We start from the raw sequence: 19,593 nt of genomic DNA, 5'->3' as shown, positions 1-19,593 counted from the left end.
GGTGGGTGGGGCGGGGGGTTCAGACCCATCCCTCCACTCCGTCAGAAAGCAGCTCCGCTGAGAAACTTCTTTATGGTCTCAGGGGGTTCCCATGAAGGGAGTCCTAGAGGCAACAGATAAGACTCAGCTGAAGGCAAGAAGAGAGGCGTGGGCCTGCCTATGGGTAATGGTGCTTATGACTGGGAGGGGGGGGTGTTGTACAGGCATTTTCTTTTTCTTTTTTTCTTTTTTAAAGATTTTATTTATTTATTTGACAGACAAAGATCACAAGTAGGCAGAGAGGCAGGCAGAGAGAGAGGAGGAGGCAGGTTCCCGGCTGAGCAGAGAGCCCGATGCAGGGCTTGATTCCAGGACCCAGAGACCATGACCCAAGCCGAAGGCAGAGGCTTAACCCACTGAGACACCCAGGTGCCCTGGTACAGGCATTTTCTGACCCTGGTGGGCTTGCCTTGAGGAGGAACAGTGTTTTATGATTACCTTCATCCCAGAACCAACAGGTAGGGACAAGATTCATGGAGGACTGTCTTCTCTCCATCTGGAAAACTCCATGGCAATTTCACAAACATTCTCTATCCTTCTAGCCCTCCCCTCCCCACCCAAATTTATACTGCCAATTATATGAGACCAGCAAAAGCAAACTCTCGGCAGACAATGCCGGTTTTATAGATATGTTTTCGACAGCTGACAATATGTTCTCAATAACACACAGTAGACCCTACCGTCCTTCTAGCCCCAGAGCCACTGGCATCACAGAGCGGGAGCACGTGAGGGAAGATTTGTTCCCCATCATTGGGGTCAAAACCATTTTTGGAGTCACTTCTTGCTTTTAACACCCATCCTTTCCCTGCCCAGCTTAAAGCTTCCAGCCTCTTCCGGCATGACTTCGCCCCGAGAGGAGCCGCTCTCTATGCTGACCTGGCGCCCTACCCTGCTCTCTGTGCTTAGCATCAGAGAAGCAGCCTGGGGACCCCAAAGAGAGGGCACTGGGGATGGGGAAAGACTGTCCTTCCTGGCACCAGAGTGTCTGCTCCAACTCTGGCTCTGTGGTCTGCCAGCTGGGCAGAGGGCTCAGGCGCCCTGGCGATGAGGCGGGGCTGGTCCAGGAGCAGCATGGAGACACAGGTCCTGTCATGCTCCAAACCGCTGACTTTTCTGGTGACTTCAGTGTAGTCCTGCTCTGGGACCCATGGACCCAGTTGGTTCTCAGGATTTGGCTTTCCTCAAGATGGAGATGGGCTGGGCAGACCTCCTGAAGGAAGGGTCTTCCTCGTCCAAGCCTTTGCCGTCAACTTCGACAGTTTCTGTAAAGCCAGTTGGCGACACTTGGGAACGGCTCCCCCGAAGCACAGCCTAGCTCATTGGCGAGCAAGACCTTCCAAAGGAGCGAGTCTGGGCTTGGATGGGATTGGGCTTTGTGTGTGAATTCAACCCTGTACCCTGTGTATGAGGAGGCCTGGGGGTCAGAGCAGCTCCTGGCAGTGCGGGGGTGAGAGGGACAAAGCCCCAGACTGAGGAGTGAAGAGGAAGGGAGCTCCTCTTGGCAGACCTCTGAGTCCGCTCAGGCAGCCCCTCAGCTTCCCAGAGGGGACAGCGTCTCACTGTCAGAAATGCTGTAGGATCATCAGAGTACAAGAAATCAGCAACACAAATGGTAGTCGGGAAGCCGGCATTGGCTTCCTCTGTCTGCTGCTCTGTAAACTTGGTAAAAATTTCCATCAGGACAGAACGCAAGGATGCAGAACACTGTGGGCCCTTTGTCTTTGACCTGCAACCAAGCTGTATCCTGGAGAAGCGGATTCTGTGTCCATACCCCTGCGGCCAGCCCCGCCCCACACTGGCTCTGTTCCCCTGGGACCCCCCTAACTCCACTATTTTCCAATAGTCTTGGAAATCAGTGGCTCCCTTTCCTTTTCTGTCCCAAGCCTGGGGCTTGTGATTCCAGGAACACTTGAGGCCCGAACCCCAGAGTGGTAGGCGTTGATGGCTTCTCGTTAAGGGGACTCTTCGGGGGCTGATGTGACTGGCTGCCGGCTTTTCTGGGAGAGCAGGATGGCAGTGTCAGTGGCGGAGTGACGCTCTGGCTGTGACAGGAGGTGGCTCTGCTCTGAGTTCCGAAGGAGTGTGAGTAGGAGCTGACATGGGCTAGGGGTATATTCCACAGCACTTACAGCAATAAATAAGTAGACGAAGAAATAATTTTCTACCCCCTGAGGTTCAAGGCTGTGGGGTTAGGACCCTCTGAGGGTGCCAGGATATGTGCCTTGCATCTGTCACAGTGGTAGGGGCTGCACACTGTGGGCTTGGCCTTGAGCCGTGACAGGAGCCAGCATGATGACCAGGGTCAGACACAGCGCCGTGGACAGGAGGGGCCGACCAAATCAGCGGGCGGCAGCCGGGTCCTCCCCTGTCAGGGCCTGAGCTGGGAGCTCGCTCCCGCAAGCTGTCACACAGAGCTGGGGGGGGGGGGGGTCTCCTCCTTTGTGCCCCGTTTGTGCACCAGCCTCTTGGGTCCCAGGCTCAGGCTGTGATCATTGCATCCTGCAGAGGCGCGGGGTGCCCAGGCCTGGTCACTGGCTGCTCTTAACCGTTCACTGCCCTTGGGTCTCAGGAGTGAGGCCCGACACCGCCCAGATGCCAGCCGTCTTGGCTGACGCAGCCCAGGCGGTGTGGGCAATCAAGCCCTTGCCAGGTGGAATCACTCTGTGTTTACAGGGGTAGTTTCCGAACTTGGCCGTGATGAATTGTGCTGCAGCAGGGCCTTGACAGTGAAAAATGGGGCCACGCAATGGGGCGCGACGGTGCAGGGTCCCCGCTGAGCTGCAGCCCGGCTCCTGAGCAGGGCATCTGGCGCCCCCGGGAGTGGTGGGTGGCTTCTCTGGCTCCCAGAGGGGAAGTGGACAGATGTGCACACCTGTCCTCAGCTTCTCTCTTGTCTCTCTGCTCCCTGCATGCTCGCCCTTCCCCCCGGTTTTTCCCTCTGGCTCTCCCGGCCATCGTGTGGCCATCAAACACCTGTTCTGCTTTCTTGCTTCCCCTGCGTCTCTCTCTCCTCTCCCTCTGCCTTTCTGCCCCTCTCTCTCCTTTCTTACTAGATTGTTCGTTGTAATGAAATCCTACCTGTGGGACAGAGTGAGCAGGGCAGGAGGGAGATTTGGGGATGACGGGTATGTTCACTGTCTTGAGATGGTGATGGTTTCATCGGTGTAGGCAGGTGTCAGAACCCATCAGCTGTACATCTTAAGTCTATGCAGTTACTGGGTAGCAGTTCGATTTCAATAAAGCTGGTTTTGAAACCCTCACTCATTTGGAGTGGGAGAGCGGTGAGGAGATGTTCTCGAATATTTGACTTTTAGAAAAGACTGTGTTCTGTCTCCCTGTAAACTAGAGGGAGGAGAAGACCCAGCCCAGGACGATTTATTTCTGGGGTTCGGCCGCTCTCACATCATTATTAGCGGCATCAGCAACCACTGTGTATGGCTGGCAGTTTAGTCTGCCTGTCCCGTCTATGAAATAGCTCTTGTGTTTGTCCCCAGAGGCTCAGGGAAAGTGAAGGGACACACCCCAGACCACATAGGTCCATCGCAAAGTCCCATGTCACACCCAGGTCTCCAGAGTGTGACCTCTCCTCCACCACCATCATGGGGTGGGATAAAAAGTCCCCTTGGAACAATTATCAAAGGGTGTTGGAAATTGCCCTTTAGAGGCATGTACCCGTGCGATTTGGTTTGAGTTTGAAGAGAAGATGGTCTGCTTCTCTTGCTCACGCCTTTTCTTCTCTCTGCCACGACTGTAGTCCCAGCAGTGTGCTCTCTGGGCTGAGGGACAGGCTCCTCACTACCGCTTCTGTCCACACATTCTGGCTGGCTGTGGAGAGAGGCCTCTGAGGAGGGGCCAGGGTGACACTGATGAGCATTGTGTCGGGCCAGTATTGTGTGGCTGGTTATGCAGCGGGGGGGGGGGGGGGGGGCACAAGGAGTGGGTTTTAATCTTAATTGGGCCTCCCTGATCAGTCTAGGATGACAGGAAACAGCCTCTTTAGGAAAGTTAGGTTTGGTCAGATAATTGTTTCCGAGTTCTTGGAATATCCAGGTAAAACTGCCTTGGCAGCCTCTGAAGTCCTAGAGATGTAAGTGGGCCCCAAGTGCTGGGTGGCATTTTGGGGGCATTATCTTTTCTTTCTCTGACCAGATGGTATGTTGGCCACACGTCTGAGGTGTTTGAAGGAGGGCTAGCTCTGTCCACGGTTTGGTGTGTTCTCGGGTGTTCTTGGTGAGTGTTAGGCAAGAGTCTAATCCCTCGGGGTAGGGGGTATGCAGGTGAATTTACCGTCAAGACACAGACCGTGCCCCTCTGAGACTCGTGCTCCGACTCTATTCCCAGAGGAAGGTTCGGTTAGATACAATTGGAGTGAAATGTAGCCTGTTTTCCAGGAGAACTGGAGAGGTTTGTGGGTGTCAGAAGTTGAGGTGGAGATTCGGGCTCTATGCTGAGTGACTCTGCTGGGGTTTTTCCAGGTCCTGGGGAGGTGGAGCTAGATCTCCTGCCCCAAACTGGGGACAAGAGGCTGCCCTATCGGTAGAAACTAGGAAGCTTCTGTCTGTCAACGCGGGGCATGGTATGCCCCACCACAAAGCCTAGGTATACAAAGAGTTTTCCTGCCGGACAGAGAGATACCAAGCCTACCAGGTCTGTAGAAGTGCAGCCGGATCCTGCCCTGAGAGAGAACCAACCTAACGTGACATTTGGTCTAGGCCTCGTGAGACCCTTGGACTTTGTCAGGTGCTTCTTGAAGCTGTCCTGTGGGTTTTCGTCCTCAGCGGAGGGCATACACGGGACTCCTGTGGAAAGAAAGCTGGGGGGCCTCCCACTGTAGATAAGCTGTGGGACAGGGGTTATAAGGCAGACAAGACAAGCTCCCGCCCGGAGAGATAACCCGCAGACGCCGGGAGAGGAGGACTCATGTGTCAGGAACTTTAGATAACAGGAATCTGAGAGAGATGGTAGACAGAATGCGCTTAAGAGGTTTGAAGAGATGAAATAAGAAATAAAATCCACGTGACTTGACTAGGAGATAACGGGGCAATTTTTTTTTGCCTCTTTTTTTTTTTTTTCAAAGAATCAATGAGTTGTTCGAGATAAACATATCTAGTAAGTGAGACCAAAAAAAAAAAAAAAAAAAAAGCCCCCATCAAACTAACTCCTAGTAGGTGAGGCCAACAAAAGCTTATACGCATGGCTAAGGAACAGGTTAGGAGGAACGAGTGAGGAGGCCGCCCAGACGCGGGGGCAGGAAAGTCGAGATGTGGCCGTGGGTGAGGAGGTCCTGCGTGTCTCCAATGGGGCCTCAGAAGGAGAAGACAGAACGAGAGGGAGGCAGACTTGGGAGCAACACAGCCGAAGGAAGAAAGACAGACCCAGATCCTCCTACTGAAAAGGAACACGGGGTCCCATAAAAGCCCAGATGTGCGTGTGGGTAGAGCATGGCGCAAGGAGTGAGCGCCAGAGATAAGGCAAACCTTTAAACCCCTAGGAAAGCAGCTGCAGTAAAACCTCACTTATTTAGATAAATACGAAAAGGGGGAAATGCAGGACAGGGCCCGCCTTCTCGGTTTTAATACATCTTGCTGGGAAAATGACAGGGGAAAAGGTGCTTCCACCCTCCCACACTGGCAATGGAGAGCCGGCCTCTGACAGCGGCAGGGTCCTCGCGTGTCTGCTCCGGGGGCTCCGCGAGCTGCTGTGTACCCGACGCGCCACGGATGCTGTGTCTGCTCCATGAATACCTTTCGGGGATAAGCCTTCAGATATGGGCTGTGGGCCTGGGATCCCCTTGACAGGTGCTGCTGAGAACGAAAATGTGATCTTTCCAGGGTGCTTACCTCCTATTAATAAAGGGGAAAAAAAGCAAACTAAATTAATCTCGGGAAGTAAAGTGCCATATGAATCAGCTTTCCTCACTCTGAAAATAACTTGCAAAGAATTTATAGATCCCCTAAGTCCTGCTGATTTTTTATATTGTTTACTTTCCTCTCCAAAATATCAAATAATTCACAGGTGGTGGGGATGGTGGCTAGAGGGATAATTTGCAGTGAGAAATGGACAGCAAGAGAAATTTCCTTCTAGGGGGTCAGTGCTAGGGTGACTCCCTAAGACTAATGGTGCTGGATTAATAACCCGGGTCTGCTTCAATATTCATAGCCTGTTCCCTCTGAAGGCTGGGATATTTCCCACTTTTATGTCCTGCACAAAACTGTAAAGCAAAGATGGTTTCATGGCAGCTATGTGCGTAATGAGATGCGCGAGAGCCGCTCCTGGCCATTAATCAGCGTTTGCGGGAGGCTTCTGGAAGCCTGACCTATTGCCGCGGCAGCTGATCTGAATGCAATGACTTTCCCCTGTGGGAATGGATACCGCAGGACCCAGAGCTGGCTCTGGAGGCCCCAGGGGGTCCTGGCCACACTGTTGCGCTGCGGGGAGGCGGGGACGTTCAGACCTTCCCCGGGCACAGGCGGAGAGCTGGGGTCTCCTCAGCAAAAGGACCGCCGGGTGTTGGAGGGAAGTGGGATGCAGCCCCCAGTTTCTGGGGTCATCTCCTCAGCCCCTCTGGCCTCAGTGTGGTGGGTGGTGGCCGAGGAGGGTGGGCACAACTGCATTCGTCAGGAATTGCGTGCGTCTCTGTGCCAGGCTCTGGGCTAGGTGCTGGGGAGACATTTAATAATTAAGACATTGCCTCTGTTGGGACGTCTGGGTGGCTCAGTGGGCTAACCATCTGCCTTTGGCTCAGGTCATGATCCTAGGGTCCTGGGATCTAGTCCCACTTTGGGCTCCTTGCTCAGTAGGGGGCCTACCTCTCCCTCTGCCTCTTTCCCCTGCTTGTACACATACACACACACTCTCTCTCTCTGACAAATAGATAAAATCTTAAAAAAAAAAAAAAAAAGACATTGCCTCTGCCTTCAAGGTGCTCCCCGGGGAGTGGGAAGAGCAGACACCCAAACAGATGATTGCAGCAACCCTGAGGGATGCCGCGGTGGGTGTCTGATCAAGGCACAGAGGACCGCTGCTAACCCCCTCTGGGAGTGGAGGTAGCGGAGGGGGCTGGGGCTGGGGGGGCTTCCTGTCCGAGCAGGATCTGAGCCAAATCGAAGGAGTCAGTCCGGTTTGAGCAAGGGCAGGAGAGGAGGGGACCCCATGGGCGAAGGCCCAGAGGGGAGACGCGCCATCACAGCGAGGGACTGCAGGGCCGTGGTCGGAGGCGGCACATTCATGCTCCTCTTACGCTTATATTTAGGGAGGCGTGTGGGGCACAGCCGACATGTCATTCAGGTGAATGGATTTTGGATTTTGGATTTTGGAGGGCAGGAGGCTGCGGCAGTTCGAGGTTTCCTGCAGCCTTGCGGCTCCTCTTGCCAGAATTCAGGTATAAGCAAACACCACACAATTAGTTTCACAAGGTTTTAGGGACCTTCACGGGTGGTTTCCTGTCACAGGGGAGGGGGCCGTTTCTCCAGCGTTTGACCCAGGAATTAAGGTTCGCACGCGGGTCAGGAGCTGTTGTCCGCCTTCTCTGGCCCAGACTTCTCCTGGCCACTTCCGTAGGTCTTAGCCTTGTGCTGGGGCTGTCTCTGACAGGTGACAGAGCTCGGTTTGGGGTGGATCCTTGGTCTTGGTCTTTGAGCGTGCTTGGTGAAGTTTGGTGCTTCGGGAAGTTTCCAGCTTCTCGTGCCTAGAGAAGGGGGTGGGGAAAAGCAGCCGAAGGGTCATTGTGGTAGCATTTTCCTGCCCAGATCTTGGAGACAAAATAACAAACACCCCCCCCCCCTTTCCTGGTTGTATTTAGGGACATGCATGTGCACATACATACACACGTCACTCTAGCTGCTGGGATTCGAGATAACATCACAACTACAGCATTGAGAGGCTGCTTTGAGGCTCTGTAGCGGTGCACAGGCTACATTTAAAAACGAGCAATTAAAGTTGAAGCCTGAGGGCACCACCCCTGGGAGGCCCACTGGCCCTGGGGCAAGGGATGAGTTGAGGCTCCTTCTATATTTCGGGGACCTAGAGATCAATATATGCCAGGTTACAGTTTCTTTTCCTTTCTTTAAATCTCAGCACTCGCTTGGGCCCATATTTTCAGTCTGCTCAGTCGGCCTGGTGTTTCTGGTGGCAGATGCGGTGACTCTGTGTCTTTTTATTTATTCCCTTCGGCGGTAATGCCTAGGTTAACCAGAAATACTCTTCTGCATTTTTCTTCCTGACACTTCTCTGGGTCCCAGTTTGTGGCAGAAATGAAGCTGGAGAGAGAAAGTGTGTCATGTGGTGGGGCCGGCAGGGACACGGCCGCCAGGCATTACGTCGTCTTACTTGTGGAGCACGGATGTTCCTGCTGGGGAGTCTCTGGGTGGCAGGGCTGGGGGTCCGGGCGGACCAACAGCCAGCACTCACAGCACGAACCAGTGAGACCTGCCAACCCCGCCGAGCCCCTTGTCTTCCAGCCTAGAGCCTGTCTTAGACACGGGTGCCCCTCTAGCCAGGCTCCTGGTTGCTCTCGGAAACTCCAGCTGGAGTTCTCACACCTCTTCCTTCTTGCTCCTGTCTGGGAATCTGAGCTCCGCCCTGCAGACTGTCCTTCCTCCCAGCCTGTCTCTGGTCATCCTGACCCTTGGCCACCATGCCTGACTCCAGACTGCCTGGGACACTTGTCCATGGGCATCCCTGTGGGGCTTGCAGAGACACTCTGGTGTTGGTATTCCTTGTTTCGTGTCTCCATCCGTCCCCCCAGCTTGGGGTCTATGGTGTCCTTGTCCTTCTGCCTGTCCAGAGCATCGTGGGGCACCTGGTGTGCTCAGTGAGGGTTTGGGACGTTAGAGGTGAATAAACGTGCACTTTTATTCTTTCTGACCTGGGCCTCAAAGTGTTCTGAAGTTAGGATTTTTAATAACTTGAAAGAACCCCCAAACAAAGTAAAGACCGAATGCCCAGGTCTCGATTTCCCCCCTTACTTCCTAGGTCCAGATGAGAATGCTCACCCCACCCACCTTCCCCCAAAACTTCAAGAAAGGTCTCTGTCCTAAGATCTGGGGACCAGATACTAACCCGAAGCCAGGGAACTTCTCCTGAGGCCTCAAGACCTGGAGCAAACAACTGTCTGGAGCTTGATTTCTCCTTCCATAAAACGGGGAGATTTATCCCTACCCTTATCCACTGTGGCAATATATGGTATACATACATTAAAGCCCATAGTACTTTTTTTATGCAAAAAATTGATGAGGGCTAAAATTAATTGAATGCAGTTGGAGCTCTAAGCACCATAGATTACAGAATTGTTTATTACAGATGGTTCATTCATTCACCCGTTCAGCAAACACTTACTGGCTGCCTGCTCTGATGTCTAAGGTACCAGGAAAGGTCTTGGATTTGGGAAGACAGACTGAAATCTCTGTTGAGCTCGCAGAGTTACATTCTGATGGGGTAGAAAGAGACAACACGTGGATGCTATGGGACGTGCTGTCAGGCAAATTCTGAGGACGACAGAGAGTAAAAGGACAGCAAGTCAGGACACCGTTTCAGAGCAGTGAACGTGGGAGGTGTTATTGGTTGGGAGTCAGACAGATCTGGATCAAAACCTGACTCCTTCATTGTCTAGCACAACTAATTTAACCTCAACCCCAGTTCCTTTGTCCATCGTCATACATGAATCACACTCAGTTTCCATAGTGGTTGTCGCATAGCAAGGCTCTCAGTTTGAGAAGACCCATAGTAGGGGTTACTACGCAGGAGCCTTTGTCACTACTCTAATCAGCATTACTACGCTTACATAGTAGGCACATAGTAGGGCTTACTACGCAGGAGCCTTTGTCGCTACTCTAATCAGCATTACCACTGCTACAAAATCAAGGGCTCTAGTAGTTGTCCATGTCTATTCAGTCATCTGGTGATTTTGTAAACATCTAGAAACATCTTTTTGTGTAGCCTATGACTGAGCGATCAACTTCTCTAGAGCAGGGGCTCTTGAACTTTTTGGTTTTAGGAGCCCTTCACGCTCTTAAAATGTTGTCAAGGACCCCAAAGACCTTTTGCTTCTGGGATGAGAGCTATAATATTTACTGCACCAGAAAATAAAACAGGGGCGCCTGGGTAGCACTGTCGGTTACGGAGGAGTCTGCCTTTGGCTCAGGTTATGATCTCGAGGTCCTGGGATGGAGCCCCATGTCAGGCTCTCTGCTCAGCGAGGAATCTGCTTCTTCCTCTCCCTCTGCTCCTCCCCCTGCTCATGCTCGCTCTCTCTCTCTCAAATAAATAAATAATCTTAAAAAAAGAGAATAAAACAAATTAAAATTTGTATTCTTCATTGAAAATAACAGTAATAAAGTCATTTTATGTTAATATAAATGCACATCATTTACTGAAAAGTAACTATATTTTCCAACAACAAATGAAATTTAGTGAGAAGAGTAACATTGTTTTACATTTTTACAACTTTCTTCAATGTCTAGCTTCATGGAATACTATTGAATTCACACATCTGCTTCTGCCTTCACTGTTACAATATTTGAAGTGTATGAAGAAATTAAGCCTCATATACATAATTTTATATAAAAAGCGAGAAGTATTTTAATTGTCTTTTCAGAGAATTCTGAATATTCTTCTTGGATATTATACTGAAACTTGACAAGTAGTCCTTTTTAGAGGTTATTTGCAATGTGGAATCTGAAACAAAGTACAAAATACCACAGTGGTAAATGTAAGTTTTCCCAAATTCTCATTTTTCTGGAAAATTCCAGCTTTGTCGTTGCCTGCAAGTCTGATCAGTTGAAGTGAGAGTCTTACTATGTTCACTTAAGAAAAATCTGTCAGATGCGTATTTGTTGTTAATTTCCAATTTTATTCCATTTTGGTCAGAGAACATAGTTGTATGACTTGAATTCTTTAACTTTTAGATTTATCCAGACCTGTTGTATGGCTCAGAATATGATCTACCGCAATAACTGTTCTGTGTGCACTTGAAAGGAAAGTGTATTCTGTTGTTAGTCGGAATGTTCTGTAACCGTCTGGTAGGCCAGGTTGGTTGATAGTGTCATTTAGGTTTTCCACATACTGTTCTTATGTCTGCTTGATTTTCCAACTAAGGGAGGAGTGTGGAAATCTCTAAAATTGTGGATTTTTCCATTTCTGCTTGTATTTCCATCAGTTTTTGCTTCGTATATGTTGAACATCTCTTGTTTGGTGTGTATACACACATAGAAGCGTACATACACTTACTTGTGCCTATTGGATATTTTAGTTTTTTTTATTTAAAAAGCTACTATTTGAGCATAGTTGACACACAGTGTTAGAAGATATTTACAAGTGATCTAGCCAATCAGGTTTAAGATCCAAAATACATAAAGAACTTCTATGATTCAAACCACCCCCTCCAAAAAAAATTCCATTAAAAAATGGGTTGAGGACCCGAATAGCATTTTTCCAAAGAAGACATGCAGATGGCCAACAGACACATGAAAAGGTGCTTAAGCATTTATGACTGTGATGTCCTTTTGATTAAATGACTCCTTCATTATTGTGAAATGAACTTTTCTTCCTCTGGGAGTGCTTTTTGTTCTGAAATCTACCTCGTGTGATAGCAGTATCACCACCTCAGATTTCTTCTGGTTAGTGGTGGCACAGTGTAGCTCCTTCTGTTTGTTTACCTTCAGTCTCTTTTTTACCTTTAAAGTGAGCACCTTGTAGACAGCATATCGTTGAATCTTGCTTTTAATAAATCTTTTTTAAAAAAAGATTTTATTTATTTATTTGACAGAGAAAGAGAGAGAGATCACAAGTAGGCAGAGAGGCAGGCGGGAGGGGGGGAAGCAGGCTCCCCACTGAGCAGAGAGCCCGATGCGGGGCTCGATCCCAGGACCCTGAGATCATGACCTGAGCCGAAGGCAGAGGCTTAACCCACTGAGCCACCCAGGCACCCCAGTTAAATCTTGATTTTCAAGCCAATCTTATAATCTCTGTCTTTTATTGGAAGTTTTAGCCTATTTATATTTCATGTGATTGTCAGTATGATCGGGTTTCCGTTTGATTTCTATTTTTTTCCCATCTGCTCTTTGTTTCCCCTTTCTCCTTTTCTACCTTCTTTTCAATTAACTGACAAATTAAAACAATTTTTCTTAGTCCATCTTTTCTGTTTTGTTGGCTTATTAGCTCTAACTCTATTATTTCAGTGGTTATTACAGGTTTTAGTACACATGCTTAACTTATCACAGTGCACGTTCAAGCGGTATTGAACCATGGCATGTCTAGTGTAAGAAGCTTACGCCAGTCTAGTTCCATTTCTGTTCCATTCTTTCCTTATTCTTTTCACACATTTTACTGTAGATATGTTGTAAGCCCCATAATTAATTATTATTTTTGCTTTAAATAGTTAATTGTCTTTTCAAGAGATTTAAGTAATCCAATAGTCTATATATTTTTTAAAAGATTATTTATTAATTTATTTGACAGAGATCACAAGTAGGCAGAGAGGCAGGCAGAGAGAGAGGAGGAAGCAGGCTCCCCGCCGAGCAGAGAGCCCGATGTGGGGCTCGATCCCAAGACCCTGGGACCATGACCTGAGCCGAAGGCAGAGGCTTTAACCCACTGAGCCACCCAGGCGCCCCTCCAATAGTCTATATTTTTAAAAAGATTTATTTATTTGAGATAGAGAGAGTCTGAGCAGGGGGAGGGGTGGAGGGAGAGACTCCTCAAGCAGACTCCCTGCTGAGCATGGAACCCAACACGGGGCTTAATCCCAGGACCCTGAGATCATGACCTGAGCTGAAATGAAGAGTCGGCCACTTAACTGACTGAACCACCCAGGGGACCCAATAGTCTTTATATTTACCCACATATTCACCTTTTTTGGTGCTCTTCATTTCCTTCTGTAGATCCAGGTTTCCATCCTGGATCTACATTTTTCCTTGTGCCTGAATGACTTCCCTTAACATTTCAGGTCATGCATATTTGCTGGTCATGGATTTTTTCAGGTTTTGTAGCTCTGAGAAGAAGTCTTTGTTTCTGAAAGATCTTTTCATTGGAGGAAGAATTCTAGGTTGACAGTTTTCCTCTCAGAACTTTATAGAAGTGCTCTATGTCTTCCGGGTATTTGGCAAGACTTTTCTCCTTTTGGCCAAGATGGAGTAGCACGAACTGGATGTATCCTCTGTCTTGTCTTGTTTCTGGTGAGACCCCTGCAGGTCCACATGTCCTTATGTCTCTGTATACAATGTGTCTATTTTCTGTGGCTGCTTTTAGGATTTTGTCTTTGTCACTAGGTTTTTTTTTTTTTTTTAAAGATTTTATTTATTTATCAGAGAGAGATGGGGGAGAGGGCGAGCACAGGCAGACAGAATGGCAGGCAGAGGCAGAGGGAGACCGAGCAAGGAGCCCGATGTGGGACTCGATCCCAGGATGCTGGGATCATGACCTGAGCCGAAAGCAGCTGCTTAACCAACTGCGCCACCCAGGCGTCCCTTTGTCACTAGTTTTAATTGAGTTGATTATTATAGGCCTTGGTATTGTTTTATTTATTTATTTATTTAGTGACTGGGCTCATCAAACTTCTATCTGTGGATTTATAATTTTTATCAAATTTTGATATTTTTGTCCATATTTTTTCAAAATTTCTTCTGTCCTTTCTCCTTTGGAAACATTATGCGTACTAGATTGAAGCTGTCATTGATGCTCTGTTCATTCCCCACCACCACCTTCTCTCTCTTTCATTTTGGTTAGTTTTTATTTCCATGTCTTTAAGTTCACTAATATTTTCTTTGGAGAAGTCTGATTTTCTGTGACTCCTATCCAGTAGGTTTTCTTTTCTTTCTTTCTTTCTTTTTTTTTTTTTTCTAATCTCATATTGCAACTTAGGTTTTCATTGCAATTTTCTTCCTTAGAAGTTTTACTTGGGTCTGCTTAAAATTTCTGTGTCTCTTTTTATTCTTTCTTCTTCTTCGTCTTTCTCCTCCTCCTCCTCCTTCTTCTTTAAGAATTTATTTGAGAGAGAGCCAGACGCCATGAGATGGGGAGAGGAAGAAGCAGGCACCCCACTGAGCAGGGAGCCTGACACTGGGCTCAGTCCCAAGACCACGGGATCATCATGACCTGAGCCAAGGGCAGAGGCTTTAGCCCCTGAGTGACCCTCCATGTCTTTTCTCTTCTTAATGTGCTCAATCTTAACTGCTGATTTTCTCATTGTGTAATTTTTGGTTTGGTTGTGGCTGATTTTTCTTTTCATTATGAGTAATATTTTCTTGCTTCTTTACAGGCTTGGAAAATTTCTGTTTGCTCCCAGACATATGAATTTCACTTTGCTGGGTAGGGTACACATTTTCATTTCTATAAATATTCGTGAGCTTTGCCCTAGAGCTTTGTTAGGTGATCCACAGCAGCCTTGAGTCTAGGGCTAATTTTTCGCTAGGACTGAGGTAAAATTCTACTAAACACTCTACCCATGCCCTAGATATTATGATGTTTTTCATTCTGGTTGATGGGAATAGGCCCTATTATGGGATGAATCTAGTGGATGATGGTGATTGTTCACTAGTTCTTTGGTATGATTCATTATATGACCTCAGACAGTTTCCTCATATACATGCATTAATCTGTATTTTCTGAAGACATGGATAGCTGTATAGCTCTGGAGTTCTCTGTGTGCCTTTCTCTGGTATTCTGCCTCTGACCTCCTCCTGTTCTGGCCTCCTTGGTCCCTAGCCATTCTCCCCAACTCAGGGGGATTGCTGGGCTCTGCCTGGGTCCCCTTCCTGTGCCTTGACCTGTATGTCTATAGACCTATACATCTGTAGAGAACCTGTAGACGTTCTCTTGTAAGCAGCTGGGCAGCCATAGGTCTCACTTTGTTTGTTTCCCATCTCTCTGAGATTGCTGTCCTTCATTGCCTGATGTCCAGTGTCTAGAAAACTGGTGTCTCCTCTATGTTGTCTAGCTTTTTAGCTGTGTCGAGCCAGAGGATACATCCAGCTCGTGCTACTCCATCTTGGCCAGAAGGAGAAGTCTTGCCAAATACCCACATCTCAATAACCGTAATTTGTCGGTCATCCTTTCAAGTAAAAATGGTGTTCCATGGAACAAGTAGCTAGTTTAGCTACTCACACCAATCACACACACGCTTTTCCCCAGGACGGCCACCTGACATACTTCAGGCTTTGGGCACCTTCCGTTCTGTCACATAGGGTACTGAAAAGACATGTAACCAAAGATTGATATTTAATAAAACCAGTAATTTTTGGAAGTAAGCCAAACATTCATCAATAGATGAATAGATAAAAATGTGGGATTCACACACACACACACACACACACAGACACACACACAGGAATATTACGCAGCCATAAAAAGGATGCGGTCTTGTCATGTGCCACAACATGGACGGAGCTGGAGGTGTGGTGTTTTGTGAAAGACCATTTCCATATATACGCCATCCTCCAGTCATATATGGAAATTCAGGAAACAAAACAAATAAATGAACAAAGCAAAAAAAGAGGCACACAAAAACCCAGACTCTTAAATACGGAGAACAAACTGGCGGTTACCAGAGGGGAGGCGGGCGGGGGTGGGTGGGTGAAACAGATAAAGGGGATGGAGGGTGCAGACTTCCAGCTACAGAGTCAGTCAGTCACAGAGGGGGGAAGTAGAGCATAGGCAATACAGGCAACAAGATGGAAATGAGATTACCTGGTGACGGGCAGTGACAACACCGTGGTGAACACTGAGTCACGTAGAGGATTGTTGAATTATTACATTCTGCACCTGAAACTAGTGTAACACTGTTGTTAGTTATACTTCAGTGAAAAAGAAAAAAAAACATCATTTTTACTGCTTCATTAAGGAATTCTTAAGTAGAGCCGGAGTGTGTTTCGGAAAGTGCGCGGTGACGAGGAATACGATGGCTAGTACAGTTTGTTGCTGCCTCCTTAACTGGTACCAAGGCCCCACCAGTTTTCCCTGCTGTTACTTTTGCTCTAGCAGTGCAAATTGCAACACAGAGCAAAAGGCAAATAACTTCTTAGTATTATAAAAAAATCATTTTGACCTCAAAGTCCCCTAAAGGGGTCTTGGGGATGTCCCAAGGACCCATGGATCACACTTGGAGAACTGCAATCACTTACAGACACTCTTTACCTGTGTACGGATATATGGGATATACGGACAGGAATGTTTCTTTGTAGCAGTGTTTACACTAGTACAAATCTGAATACTGTTAAGTGGGTATCAGAAGTACAACAGGTAAATGAACTGTATATTTATATAATGAATAATATGTAGCAATTAAAATGCGTCAACTAAAGCTATATGTGTCTACATGTATAAAGATCAAAACATCTGGGTAGAAAAAACAACACTGCAGAAAGAGATGTGCGGTATGATACTGTTTATATAAGCTTAAAGTGGAAAAGAATGTATATGTTTGTGGATACCTACATTTGTAGTATGGACATAGTGGCTTCCTCTTGGAGGGAGGAGGATGAGATGGGAGAGGTGACAGGAACCCTAGTTAAGTCTGTAATTTGAGTTTTCATTTCCAAAAAATAAATCTGAGAAAATCCAGCAAAATAGGAAAACTTGAAAGCGTAGTTGATGGGCAGGTAGTTTTTTATGATATTCTGTAGTTTTGGGAAGGCTTCAAATTCTTCACATTCATCATCGTCTACCTTGCCGCTGAGAAATATACAAAAAGAGAAGATGCATCAGTAGATGGTAGGTTCCCAGTTCCACGGAACAGGCTCAGTGAGCACTGGCTAGAGAGCTCCCCCCGGGATTATCCTGGTGCCCGCAGCTGTCATTTACTGAGGACCGCGGGCTTGACCAAGCTTCACATTCAACTTCATGATCACCTATGAAATGGGATTATTGCCCTAATGAGACCACGCACGTTCTGAGATGTGTAACTCACCCGAGGTCACGCAGTCAGTTGTGAAGTCACAGTTAGAATCTGGGTCTGTCTGTGCTTTCCCCCCTCTACTGATGTCCGAGATGACAGGCTTTTCATGTGAAGTGATTCTGTTTCTATGTCTCCTTCAGCTCTTCCCAACCACTTTTTTTTTTTTTTTTTTTTTGTAGTTCGTTAGGTTTCTACTAAGTGAGCCAGCTGGATCAATTACATTGTGTTTGTTGCTATAGCAACAATAATGGGGCAGTATTATTAGGTATTATTACTGTTCGGTGGTGTTGGGAGATTCAGCCAAGCTGAGGTCCTGCGACGTGCAGAGGGCTCTTGCCAGTGGCTGCAGCTTTCTTGTCTTTGAAGCTAACTGTGTCGTGCCTGTGCTTCGTTCCGTGAGGCCTTGGAAGTCTGGGGTTGGGACTATATAGACTGCTCTCGGAAGGCTTCTTGATCGGTTTTGCGACGGGATCATCTATAGTGTTTTAGGTGATGAAACAAAAGAACCTTTTGAGGTTGTTGATAATAACATCCCACGGACACATCAAGCATTGTCTGAAGATTGATTTGAGTTAATTGAGTAGATGATGGAAAGAGATGGTCTATATACTCGTGTAGTTTTTCCCTCTTGCAGCTGTCTGATGAAGAAAAACGGAGGCAGAATCCTTGAGATTACATTAATGCATCTGGGAAGAGGGGTTGAGGATTTCCAGGATTTAAAAATAGAAGGCTGAGAGTTTTGTAGGGATGTTTACCTGCCAGCGCTCCTGCAGAAGCCGGAGAGGGTACGTGCTGCAGAGAGCTGGTTAGCGTAGCTGGAGAGACTCCCGCATGGAGGTGGGACATTACACCTTCCCCTGCTAATTAACAAGGCATTCGTTCCCAGCCAAACCCATTCTTTCCGTTTGTGCGGCTTTCTCGGCGTGTTGGGGTCTTCACATCTGTCTTCACAGCATCTGGAAGTATGGACTGTGTTTTCTTTATGTTTTAAAGAACTCAAGGCCAGCACAGCCTGGAGAAGCCATGACTCTCAAACACTGTGGGTGGAAATACATATTGGTGTGATCTTTTTTGCCTGTAATTTGTAAGCATGATGGTGAAAAGTGCTAGCATTGGAGCCGGACCGCCGCTTTCCGGCCGTGAGTCGTTGGGGAAGTCATTTACCCTCTCTGTGCCTCAGTTTCGTCAGCTCTGAAATGAGGCTACAGAGTAGTAAGAGTACTTAATTAGGTCACTGTGAGTGCAAGACATGGAAAGTGCTTACCACGGTGTCTGCACAGAGCGAACCCGCAGTAGGTGTTAGTGCCAGTAAAACTGTATTCTCTTTGAGTCAACAACTCCACATTTAGGGATTTACCCTGTAAAAAAGCTGTCATATGTATTCAAAGACACATTGACCTGGATATTCACCGCGGCATTGGCACTGGGAAGTGACCTAAGTGTCCATCAGTGAGGGACTGATGAACCATGAAATGGAATTGAGTGCAGCTGTTGGAAAGACTCAACAGCGGGGTGCCTGGGTGGCTCAGTCGGTTGGGGATCTGACTCTTGGTTTCGGCTCGGTCATGATCTTGGGATCATGATCTCCGGGTTGTGAGATCCAGCCCTGTGTAGGACTCTGTACTCAGCCAGGAGTCTGCTGGGGATTCTCTCTTCCTGTCCCTCCCGCTCTGCTTCTCCCCTGGCTTGCACGTGTGCACGCTCTTTCTCTCAAATAAATGAATAAAATATTTTTAAAAAGGATAAGGAGATTTGAATGTATTAACATGTTAAGAGATTGGTGCCATATTATTATTCTTTTTTTGTCATTTCAGTTTGCAAATTTTATTTTACTGTTTTTCCAAAGATTTTACTTATTTGACAGAGAGAGAAAGCGCACAAGCAGTGGGAGAGGCAGAGGGAGAGGGTGAAGCAGGCTCCCCGCTGAGCAGAGAGCCCAACATGGGGCTCGATCCCAGGACTCTGAGATCACAACCTGAGCTGAAGGCAGAGGCTTAACCAACTGAGCCACCCAGGCGCCCCTCAGTTTGCAAATTTTAAAGATATAATAAAGTTGAAAGAATGTTGCAATGAAATCCATATGCTTACCAGCTCTTCCACAATTAACATTTTATTTTACTTGCTTTATCACATATCCATTCTCTATCCAGCCAGCCAGCAGCTTAATATTTTGATTCATTTCAGAGACAGTTGCTGACTTCGGTACAGTTCCCCTCAAACACTTCAGCATGTGTATCTGACTAGAGTCCATTACTTACTTACGTTTCTTCTGAAAAGTTAGTTTTATTATAATACAGATATTGTATGAACCCATTTAAGTAGTAAACAAAGATGTTTACATGTGTGGGTCTACACGGATCACAGCAAAGCAGTTGTGGGGATAATCCGTTAGGAGTGGCGTTACTGAGCGGTGTACTTTGACTTACAAAGTTGGAATTATGACATTTAATATGGTTCCGCAGCATGGCATTGTGGGGCCGCTTCCTACCTCCCTTCCGCGCCCCCCCCATCATCGCCATCATCATCATCATCATCCAACGTAGTTACAGGAAGCTTCTGTTGTAAGGGTACAGCATACTCAGGCAACCCCTGCATTCCATGCAGCAAAAGGGACAAAAATGGGACCCTTTCCCAATTGGAGACACTTGTTTTGCCCTTAATTAAGT

At 47.5% G+C, this 19,593-nt stretch overlaps 1 protein-coding gene and 1 long non-coding RNA gene across 18 annotated transcripts in view; one reads left to right on the top strand and one right to left on the bottom strand.

Annotated features, from left to right (window-relative positions):
- CAMTA1 (calmodulin binding transcription activator 1) overlaps positions 1-19,593 on the top strand; it is an 821,619-nt gene that overhangs the window by 209,634 nt on the left and 592,392 nt on the right. The window lies entirely within an intron of this gene.
- On the bottom strand, positions 7,247-16,907 carry LOC116567887. Of its 2 annotated transcripts, XR_004276416.1 has the most exons (4): positions 16,834-16,902; positions 16,468-16,704; positions 15,721-15,801; positions 7,247-7,726 (listed from the first exon to the last, which is right to left on the bottom strand). It is a non-coding gene; the product is annotated as an uncharacterized LOC116567887 (long non-coding RNA). The 2 variants fall into 2 exon arrangements; XR_004276415.1 differs by having other exon boundaries at positions 16,468-16,907.

The sequence above is a fragment of the Mustela erminea genome, chromosome 10 (genome assembly GCF_009829155.1).
Source record: "Mustela erminea isolate mMusErm1 chromosome 10, mMusErm1.Pri, whole genome shotgun sequence".
NCBI lineage: Eukaryota > Metazoa > Chordata > Mammalia > Carnivora > Mustelidae > Mustela > Mustela erminea.
This window is presented reverse-complemented; position numbering and strand designations above follow the sequence as displayed.